We start from the raw sequence: 11,742 nt of genomic DNA, 5'->3' as shown, positions 1-11,742 counted from the left end.
CAGTACTTCTCAAAACTATAAAGGTCATGGGAAACGAGGAAAGGCTGGGAACCTGTCAGAGAGCATAGAAGAGAGATTATAACTAAATTCAATGTGATATACTTGATTAGATCCTAGAACAGAAAAAAGACGTAATTGTAAAAAAAATCGATAAATGTGAATAAAGTCTGGAGTTTAGCTAAAAGTAATGCACTGCTGTCTTTTTAGTTTTAACATATGTACTATGTAAAATAGTAACATTAGAGTAAGATGGGTGAAGAGTACATGAGAACTCTCTGTACTATTTCTGCAACTGTTTGATAAATCTACTATTCTCAAAAAAAGGTTTAGTTTTATTTTAAGTGCATAGTTGCATTGCATTATGATGAATCAACATAGAATAGCTATTAAGCATAGTAGAAACTGTAGCTCCTGTAAAATGCACATTTGCAGACCCCCCTCTCTCCATATAAATTGTATCAGAATTTTCTAGAAATGGAGCCAAGAATCTGCATTTCATATAGCTATAGGTGAATCTTATGCACACCAAAATCTGAGGATTCCATTTCTAGAGCCCTGCACCTTTTACAGTCCCAAAAGACTTTTAAAGGCTTTAAAAACCAAAGTAGTAATGGTATTATTCAAGGTAACCAAATTTGAAGAAAAAATTCAGCATATGCAAGATAGGTAAGGAAAGATAATATGTGTATAACTGGTGGGCACACAGGATAACAGGGTCATGATAGTTTGGCAAGTGGATTCAAAGTATGGTAAGTATCCAAGTGGCAGCTGAAAGACTAAAAGTGGAAGCAACTTGCTTATTCAAACAACCCTTCCTGGGTTGAAGAAAAGTGATATTGCTATGGAGTGCAGAGAAATTACAATGGGCCTGTTAAATCAACAGGCAACCACTGCCTTAGTATGAAGTGATACTACTCCAAAAATGAATAGTGCAGTACTGACAACCAAAACCAACACCACCAAGCTAATAAACAAATGCTCAAGCAAGTTGAAAGGCTCTGACTGGAGTATTATATAATGAGCAGATGAACAAGGGAATGAGAATAAATTATGAAAATCAATGTGATGAAACTCACTGGTTAAATGAAGCCTAATTGGTCTCAAGTATGACATCCTATGTGCCTCTGCCTACCCTCATTTGCCTACCACATTTACTGTGGTAGACTTCATGCTGGCTCAGGGCACCATTTTTGAGCCCCAACAGATTCAAGTAGTCCACAACCTTGCTGCGTCCTCCACCCACACAGCATAGGCCAGCCCTCCTCTGATACCCAATCACATTCCCTCTGAATGAACCCACTTCGGCATTCTTCTGCCTGCATCAGCCAGCCCTCACTCATGTTTACCATTTATGATGGTTAATTTTACATGTAAACTTAGGCTATGGTGCCTGGTTGTTTGGTCTAGAAGCTGCTGTGAAGGTATATTTTAGATGTGATTAACTTGTAAATCAGTAGACTTTGAGAAAAGCAGATGATCCCTCCATAGTGTGCTGGACATCATCCAATCAGTTGAAGCCCTTAAGAATGAAGACTGAAGTTCTCCCATGAATAAAGAACTATGCCTCCAGACTGCAATATAGAAATTCTGTCTGAGTTTCTAGCTTTTGGACTCAAGACTGCAACATGAACGTTTACCTTAATTTCCAACCTGCTGACCTACCCTGAAGATTTCTGACTTGCCAAACCCCACAATCACATAAACCAAAGCCAATAGCCAATTCCTTAAAAGAAATCACCCCTCCCCACATATATACATTTGATCCTTGGACAACATGGGGGTTAGGGTGCAGTTAAAAACTGCATAATCCGGTTCTGCGTCCGCAGATTCAACCAACCATGAATCATGTAGCACTGCAGTATTTACTGAAAAATATCCGTGTATAAGTGGACCCACACAGTTCAAACCCATATTGTCCAAGGGTCAACTGCAATAGGATATTTTACCCTATTATGTAAAATACAATAACCTATTATATATCCAATCCAATCCAATATAATATAAATATCCTATTAGGTCTGTTTCTCTGGAGAACCCTAACTAATACACTATTCTGATCATTTTTCTACCAGTAACACTGTAACCATCTTCTCTTATAATGAAATACACTGCAGCTATTTTACCATTGCTACACCCAATGATATTTTTTCTTACTAAGGTATGATATTTAGATAAGTTATAATCAATATATAGACTTAGAGATTCCCATTTTGTTCTTTGCCAAATAGCATAGAATCAATATTCCATATCCTGGCTGAGTATTAGAATCACTTGTGGCACTTCTTAAAAGTACAGTTGATCCTTGAACCACACGGACTTGAACTGGGTGGGTTCACTTAATCTACAGTACTACTCAATCTGGGCTTGACTGACTATGAAGATGTTCAACCATAGATACGGAAGGCCGATTGTAAAGTCATACCTGAATTTTCGACTGTGTGAGGGTCCACACCCCTAACCCCAAAGTTGTTCAAGGGTCAACTGTACATATGCCAGAGTTCAACCCCGAACTTGCTGAATCAGAATTTCCTCAACTGATTTTGATTCACAGCCAACAGCTGAAATCCCTGGGCATAAAATCATTTGACCACAGTATCTACAACAGGATCTAGTCCAAGGTCACTTTTTTAAATAGAGAACTTGAGGTTAAGGGAGAATAAATTACTTATTCAAATTCCCAAAAAGGGTAAGAATGAACAGCATCAGGCTGCTATTTTTTTTCATATTTCTATAAAGTACCTTTTATTTTCTTATATAGACATTTCCAGAAAAAAGATAACAAGTGGCATTCCAATCACTCAGTGCACACAGTTATGCATATCTTATCATCTGATCCACAGCTCCAGTTCACTAATATAGATAGATTATAATATTTAGGAAATAAAAAGAGGCAGCTCTATTTTATAAGGTAGTTCATGCCATGTACACAGAAACTATCTGGTATATAGTTAGAAGACCTCGTAAATAGCTAAAATCTTGGCTAATTAATTGTGTTGTAATAAAACTTTGAGGACATGTAAATGGTACTATGTTATGTTTGATGATTTAATCAAAGAAGGGTGACCTCACTTTCCTAGTGATGGAACTTCAGTAGATGCATTCAAAGAGCTAAAATAAATCTTAGCTTATTTTCTAGTAGCTAGCAAAAAACTTCCAAAGTCACTTCATATTGTGGATATGAAAACACAAAATAATCAATAACCTCAGTTTTCCACTACCGCTGACTTCTAACACTCCATGGTTTCTAATACAATATTTGTATTTTTTAAAGAATTAAAAATTGACAGAGTATATACATACACAATCAGCTAAGATGCATGTTTCCACTAATGTCTACTTTACCTAACTAACGTCCAATATTAGAAGGGTAGGCAAAAATATTCAGTATTATTTTTAAATTATACCACTCTAACCCTAATTATAAAATATAGAATAATATTCTATATTAATAATCATATCTCTTTATAATAATTTACTACATATATATTCATACTACAATCCACATTAAGGTACAAATTTTAGCGAACATTAACATTAGTGATCAAAGCCCAATATGTATGTACAAATGTGTGCGCTCCATACATACATACACACAACATGGTTTTCAAAGATGTCACTGAACGTAGCACAAAGTGTGAATTGAGATGTTATTTTGTAGACAGTTCTAATATTATATTATTACCTGTTTTCTCTTGTTCATTTGACCCAACAGCATCTTTTGCAAGAAGATAGTCTGAGGGATGCTCTAGATCATCCAGCTATGAAACAGAGTTTTATAAACCCAAGTGTCCCATAGAGACATTTACTCCAATGAACTGGTATAATTCAAAATGTAATCTAACCAAACATGCTTAATAGTCTGGCTAGGAGAAGCAATACCACGGTTTATAGAATAGTGTCTCTGGAAAGAAAAGGAAGTGGACTCTTGGTTCTGCATAAAATCTTGTTAATCCTATTTCCATTTCTCCCTCCTACATTTGTAACAACTGAATAAACTGATTATGTTTTTTTTATCTTGTAGCTGCAATCTCTGTAGACAGACTGATTAAAATACTTACATTGATGTGATCAATATAGTTACCAATCAATAACGCTCCAGGAATTGATTTTTATAATTTGAGGAATTCTGCACCTTGATTCATTTATATGCTATTGTCTTTTTTCTAAAAATTAGGGATTGTTAATGTGGAAAAAAAAAAAAAGGATTAAGGGGGAAGGGCCATGTAGGGAAAATTGCAGTTCTCTACAGCATAATTGAGGAATACATGTGATTAAGGAAAAAGTGATGATTTAGGGGGAGATAAAAGCATGGATAATTGATAGAGACTCGTGAAAGAGGGAAGCAATTGTAAATAGATTATTGTGGATGTGGAACTGACATTTCCAGTTATCATTACTGTTTTTTGTCCTTGACAGTTAAGATCTGAGGAACGTTAAGCAATGTTTCAATAGCTGCATGTATAAGAAAATAATATTCCTGCCACCAGAAGCTGCTCTAGTACAGCTTCCCCCTTCTACTCCAGGCCACGGACAGACACTCAAAGGCAAGAGTGTTATCCCTTAAAATTGTCAGTAGTTCTCTTCCCTTCAATTCCCAGTTCCAACAGCCTCTTCCCTTTCTAATGGGCTGCCTTTAGCCTCACCTTCCTTCCCAGATCCAGCAGTTACTCCACAACAGATCTGCATTGCACGTCCTGTAAAGGAATGCAAGGTTTTGTCTTGGCATTCAGTCTCTATTCCAAGAGACATATACATACTCACACACACACACATATATATATAATGTATAAATTCATATTACTGCTAATGGTTTCAAAGAATCACTTTTCTGGCAGAAGAAAATCAAGGGATTACATTACTAATAGGAGAATTGAGTCATACAGCTGACAGTATTTGGCAGATTATTAATGAGCCTTTAATCATGGGTTGTTTGTCATGTATGAAATCAGAACTTAAGAGCCCCATCTACATTAGCAAAAGCAGGTTGATAATCTTTCTATTTAAAGAATATATGCCAATCTTTTAATTCACTTTATAATAAATGAGATTTAAAATCATTTGGGCAGAAAGTTACTAAATATCAGATATTTCCTATAAATTTGAAACTTTAAATAGGTTTAACTGACCTTAACTATTCAGATATATTTGGAAAATGGCAAAAGACTTCAAGAAAATAAGTCAAAAGGACATTGTTTATTTTTCATGTATGAACTGAAATATAAAAAGGTCAGGGGAAAAGTAATAAGTTTGAATAATACACAGGAAACACTTTATAAAACATTTACTTTGGAAACTGTATTTTTTGCTGAGTTTAACAGTGGTTGGTTGAGGTATCATATTTTTATAAGAAAGGAAATCAGCAAATAAGTCATTAAGAATATGGTATAAAAGTTTAGAAAATTAGGGCTTCCCTGGTGGTGCAGTGGTTGAGAGTCCACCTGCCATTGCAGGGGACACGGGTTCATGCCCCGGTCCGGGAAGATCCCGCATGCCGCGCAGCGGCTGGGCCCGTGAGCCATGGCTGCTGGGCCTGTGCGTCCAGAGCCTGTGCTCCGCAGCGGGAGAGGCCACAACAGTGAGAGGCCTGCATAGCGCAAAAAAAAAAAAAGTTTAGAAAATTAAAATGTGAGCACATTACTCATGTCAAATTATGAAGAATAATGATTACATTAAATATAAGCTTATTAACACATTGGGTTAATAGTATAGTAAGGTATGGAATCATAAGGAACATTTTATAAGGATTTTGCGTTTTTTTCCTAACTTGTTTAGAAAAACTTACACTTGATTTTAGTGAAACAAAGTATCTACACCTTCAACCAAGACATTCTGGATTTGTAGGTTGACTAACACTATTCCACCAAAATTATTTTCCCTAAACCTAATTGCTATGTAGGAAAAGGCATGAGAACGTCTGTAGCAATTTCTGTATCTGTGACAATAGTAGTAAAGATTTCAAACAAAATATTATTGAATATATATGAATATTTTAATATATATACATATTCTATTATCAACTCATTAGCATCTAATTTTACGTTCATCACATATACATTCTGTCAGTGAACATAGTGAACTGAAACCGACTCTAGGGCCCATGAGATTAAAGTCAACGCCTGTTGCAATCATTCAGCATTTAGCACAAAGCTGGAATATATTAGGTCCTAAATAGTTATTGACTAGATATATGGTGTGTCCATGCCATTCTAACTCAGTGTTCTCTACCTGTATTTGTGAATTCCATGGATCTGTTCTTGTGTTTACATCCAAATGAAAAATTACTGGAAGCATTTTCAGAATTATCTTGATCTGTCTATAGCTCAACGCAGCAGCACAAACTCACTGTCCATGCCTGCGTGTGTGTTTTGAATCACACTGAGTGTGACTGCTGCTAGGCTGGCATGTTCTAATGTAAAAAGGACAACTGTTGCATGTCCACCCTTATAGTCACATTTTACCAGCTGCAAACACTAAAATTTCCTTTTAAAGTGATGACTGGGAAGTGAAAAATAGTTTAATAGAATGAAACTCAAAGGGAAGAGTGTTATCCCTTAAAATTCTGTCAGTAGTTCTCTTCCCCCTCAATTCCCAGTTTGAACAGCCTCTTCAGTTATTGAAGTTACTGAGACTTTTAATGGTATTTCATGAAATCAACAAACTGCATCAGAATTACTTTTCACAAACTAATAAAAAAGAACATGGACAGACAATAGTTGAATGATGACTTCCACTACCTGAAAGCAAAAGTACATTATGAATCATCATATGAGCTAAAGTATATCATGTCTTCAGTAAAGAAGGGTGGTAGAGAACTGAGATGTTTCATGGATATCGGGGCACAGGCATGGCACACTCAAAAGGAAACTTGCATCTCGTCAACTAGTATGTTCTCAGTGAGAAGGGACTGTGTTTAAGACAAAAAGCATAATCTGATGCATAATTAGAATTTCTGAATTTTAATATTAATAGTTTTATAGTTGTATTTGCATATATTTACAAATTGTTTGGTTTACAGTTATAAAAGCATACCAATTTCTATGCCTGGTTTTATGTTTATGCATAGTAAAGTAAAATTATAATAGTAATTTATCACCATTGGGTGTCTTTGATTTTTTTTCCTTCTAAAGGAAACAGAGTTTAAATATATATTCAACATCTACTCCCACTCATTTTTTTAATTTGGAGAAATAATGAGACTAAAGCTTTTAATAGGCCACTCAACATTTTAATTTATATTTTTGAGCCCCTACTATGTGAAATTTAGCATCACAAGTTGAACAGTCTTTGTTCTAAAGGAGCTCATGGTCCAGCCAAACTTCCCAAACTACCTAGAGAGGAATCCAATTCAGAGTGTCACTCTCTGCTATTTACAAGCTCTGTGTTTGATCATGTTACATACTTTAATTCACAATTTCTTTATCTGTAAAATATGAGTAATAATAATCAAATTTAATCCAGTATCTGTAATAATGAGGTAATGCAGAGTAAACAGCCCAGAGATATAGAATATTGATGTATCACTTTTCACTACCTCTCATTAAATGATTTATTTATACATACGTATACACACACACACACACACACACAACACAGAGAGTGAGATAAGCCACCAACTGCTGCTACTTATGGTCTACTTCCTTAAGATTATACCATTGATCCTACTTCATGTATTAATTTTCAAAGAAGGAATTATATGTAACATTTACTAGCACTTAGCTACAAAAGAAATACAAATATGAAGAGCTTATAGAACAAGTTTTTATGTTTGTACCTATAAAATACCTGTCATATAATAGGTGCTCAATAGAAATATGCTGAATGAATGAATGAGAGCTAATCATTGACATGGAGTCAGAACTTATTGTCTAATATCAGTTGTGTAACTATTAGTTCTGTAACATTTTTAAATTAATGAAGGGAACTGAAAGTCAAAACAGTTTCTGCAGATTATAGCATGAGAATTTTTATTTGTTGACTCTGCATTTATCATGAATAATACTGTGATAGCTAATTTTTATATGTCAACTTGAAAGGGCCAGGGGGTACCCAGATATTTAGTCAAATATTATTGTTTGTGCCTGAAAAGGTGTTTTTCCATGAGACTAACATTTGAAGTAGTACACTCAGTAAAGCAGATTGCTTTCCTTAAAGCCGATGAGCCTCATACAATCATTTGAAGGCCTGAATAAAATAAAAATGCTGACCTTCCTCTGAGTAAGACGGAACTTCTCTTGCCTGACTGCCTTGGAGCAGGGACATTGCTTTTTCCTGCCTTCAACTTGAACTTCCTGGGTCTTGAGCCTCCTGGCCTTTGGACTGGACCTACACCATGGACTCTCCTGGATCTCAAGTATGGCAACTGCAGATTTTGAGACTTGTCAGCCTCCATAATCACGTGAGCTAATTCCTTATTTTATATAATATTCAAATATATCTTCTATTGGTTCTGTTTTTCTGGAGAATCCTAACATAATACCAACACTGACCACAAACATTTCAAAGAAAGCTTCATCTTATAGTCCTATATTGATATTTTAAAAGACATTATCTTAGCACAGACCAAGTTATAAACTATAAAATTTGATTATCAAATTTTTTTAAATTTGGGGGCTTCCCTGGTGGCACAGTGGTTAAGAAACCGCCTGCCAATGCAAGTAACATGAGTTCGAGCCCTGGTCCAGGAAGATCCCACATGCTGCGGAGCAACTAAGCCCACGTGCCACAACTACTGAGCCTGCATGCCACAACTACTGAAGCCCGAGCACCTAGAGCCCGTGCTCCGTAACAAGAGAGGCCACCGCAATGAGATGCCCACACGCTGCAACAAAGAGTAGCCCCCACTCGCTGCAACTAGAGAAAGCCCACATCCAACAAAGACCCAATGCAGCCAAAAATTAAAAAAATAAAATAAATAAATTTTAAAAATAAAATTTAAAATTTTTCTAAAAACATGATCTGCTCTGAAGTTTTTTCATTCTGTGCTTGTATTTAGCTTTACTTTCCTCATTAAAGAAAAACTGGATGCAATGTTTTTGTTTATATATATGTATATTTCCTTCATGGAAATTTGAGGTTACAGTTCATGCTAGTTTATTGATTTCCCTTAGAAAAGTTAGATTTTAAACCTTAGGTTTCTCTTAGTTATAACATGTATTTTAACATTATCTTCTAACCTAGGAAGTAATGATGAGGGATAAAACATCTGAGAAACACCATTATCACCCCTTAGTACACATATAACCATTCAATAGTATTATTTTAATATTTGAAGAGTAAAGTTGTCCAGATAAATTAATTATTAAATAATCTTGGGACATAATGAGAAAATGTTCTACAAAATCAAGATTTCTTCTATTTAAATAGATTCTTCCAGTGAAGTCTACAATGGACTCTTCCAAGGAAATTTTTGAAAGACTGCAATTATATTAAGACTAAACACTGGTGTTAAGCAAACACAGAATACAATTTTATCTCACTGAGAAACTGATCATGTAGTTCTTTCCCATCTCTAATGTATGATCCTATCATTAAAATCAACTTATCAAATAGACATTGTTATTATTCTATTTCTTTACAGACTCAACAATTAAATGCCTCTAAAATTGCTTAGATAAGTTTACAATGTGACAGTTGATATTTGATCCTTTGCTTCCTTCATAAACAATGATTATAGCACAGCATGAGCTTTCAAAGAGAAATAAAGAGACCCCCCCAAAAAAGTACATTAGTCAAAGCCATGGTAATAAAACTTTAAGTGAAAACAGCTATTTTATCCAAAAACTTTAAAACCATTGAGAGCACTTAACACAGTCCATCACTTTCTTGTACCTTGAGAACAGAGACATGTTTGATTCTTCTGTGTATCTCCAGAGTCAAACAGTGACACATATTTGGAGTACTGTATGTAAATGGCTGTTGAATTAATGTTGAATTAATTAATTATAAATACCTAGATTGGTCTTATGTCTTCCACTATAATATCCTTAACTGCTAAGAAACTATTGACATTTTAATATCATATACATGTGTAATATCTTATACGTATTTACTTGAGACAATAAAGGGAGAAAAACAGCAGTTTTTTGTTTTGTTTTGTTTTGGTCTGCTCCTCCACTAGAATACAAACCTCATGGGAACAGACTTTGTCTCTCTCTTTGTTACTAATATATGCCCAAATCCCATACCAGTGCCTGGGCCATATTAAGTAATCAATAAATATTTATTGAATGAATGAATGAAAGATAATTTGAGATCAATGGTATTTCCTACCACTGTGGCTCATTCCATACAACATAACTGAGGGGTTAAAAAAATGCTTGCTGAGTGGCAGTGAAAGGACAAATGAGGTTGGAAGGGATAAATACATCCACACAGTTAAGTTCTTTCTCTAAGAATGCATCTAAGCCTTTTGTTTTCTGACAAAGAAAAGAGAAGTCTGCACTTACCCAAGAGGAAGGAAATTGGTAAATCACGGGAAAGGGGCTCCGAGGCAGCTACCGCAGGCCCCGCAGCTTCGCTTTCCCCTTGGCCTTCACGCCCGCCACGCTGCCCGCGCCGCCCTCGCAGGTGCGCCAGAACTACCACGCCAACTGCGACGCCGCCGTCAACAGCCATTTCACCCTGGAGCTCCACGCTTCTTTCGTGTGCCTGGCTACGGCCTTTTACCTCGACCGCGACGACGTGGCCTTGAAGCACTTTAGCCGGTTCTTCCTGCGCCGCTCCCACGAGCACAGCGGGCGGGCCCAGGGCCTGAAGCGCCTGCAGAACCAGCGCGGGGGCCGCCTCAACTTCCAAGACATCAGGAAGCCAGTGACGAGTGGAAGAGCGGCCTCAAGGCCATGAAGTGCGCCTTGTTCCTGGAGAAGCAAGTGACCCGGAGCCTGCTCCTCTGCACCAGCTGACCACCGACAAGTGCGACCCCAACCTGCGCCACTTCCTGGCAACTCACTACCTCGGCCAGTAGGTGGCGTTCATCAGCGAGCTGGAGGGTCATGTCACCACCCTGAGCATGATGGGGGCCCCGGACGTCGACCTGGCAGGGTGCCTCTTTGACAAGCTCACCCTGAGCGACAGCGACAAGAAGAACTGAGCCTGGACTGGACTTCCCCAGAGCCACGGGGTGACCAGAGCCCTGGTCACCGTGCCTGCCATGCAGATGGCAATAGTGCCCTTGAAGAAGTTCACTTAAGTTTTTGTGTTTTTTTTGTTTTTTTTGTTTTTTTTTGCAACAAGTGCAGGATTCTCTTTTCCTGGACTTTATCACTTAAGTTTTTTTCTTCCAATTTTTCCGTTTCTTCCAATAAAGTTATTGGTTCATAAATAAATAAAGGTCTCTGGTTGATTCATGTGGGCAAATCTCTCATTTTTTAAGTTTTAAAACAGGTATCCAGGAGTTTCTGAACACAGCCATACCCCAACCATATGCAGCTCAGGATCTCCACAGTGGGAGGGAGAAGGTGTTCCATGGGGCCCTGGAAAACACAAAATCAGTCTTCCCCTTATAAATAATGTAGGTATATGGGGGCAGACTGGGGGTGGGGTGGGGTGAGGTAGGGATCCCTGGTGAATGTGGGTGCATGTGCATAGTGAAAGTATAGAACCATAGACTGAAAATCATGATTGCAGTTGCCTCTGGGGAACAAGTGAAGGGAATGGGATTGGGCAGGGATTAAAATAAAGGGTGTCTTCAGTTTCACCTGAAATGTTTATGTGCATTTATTATGCAAATACTAATGGTTAAGT

At 37.0% G+C, this 11,742-nt stretch overlaps 1 pseudogene across 1 annotated transcript; it reads left to right on the top strand.

Moving 5' to 3' along the window:
• Positions 1-8,329: 8,329 nt before the first annotated feature.
• On the top strand, positions 8,330-11,089 carry LOC308627570 (ferritin heavy chain-like; annotated as a pseudogene). The gene is made up of 2 exons: positions 8,330-8,395; positions 10,480-11,089. The product of its transcript is annotated as a ferritin heavy chain-like (transcript).
• The last annotated feature ends 653 nt before the right edge of the window (positions 11,090-11,742 follow it).

This window comes from Mesoplodon bidens, assembly GCF_964165515.1.
Source record: "Mesoplodon bidens genome assembly, chromosome: 14".
Classification (NCBI taxonomy): domain Eukaryota; kingdom Metazoa; phylum Chordata; class Mammalia; order Artiodactyla; family Ziphiidae; genus Mesoplodon; species Mesoplodon bidens.
The sequence above is the reverse complement of the archived record's forward strand: the minus strand, read 5'-3'. Positions and strand labels throughout refer to the sequence as shown.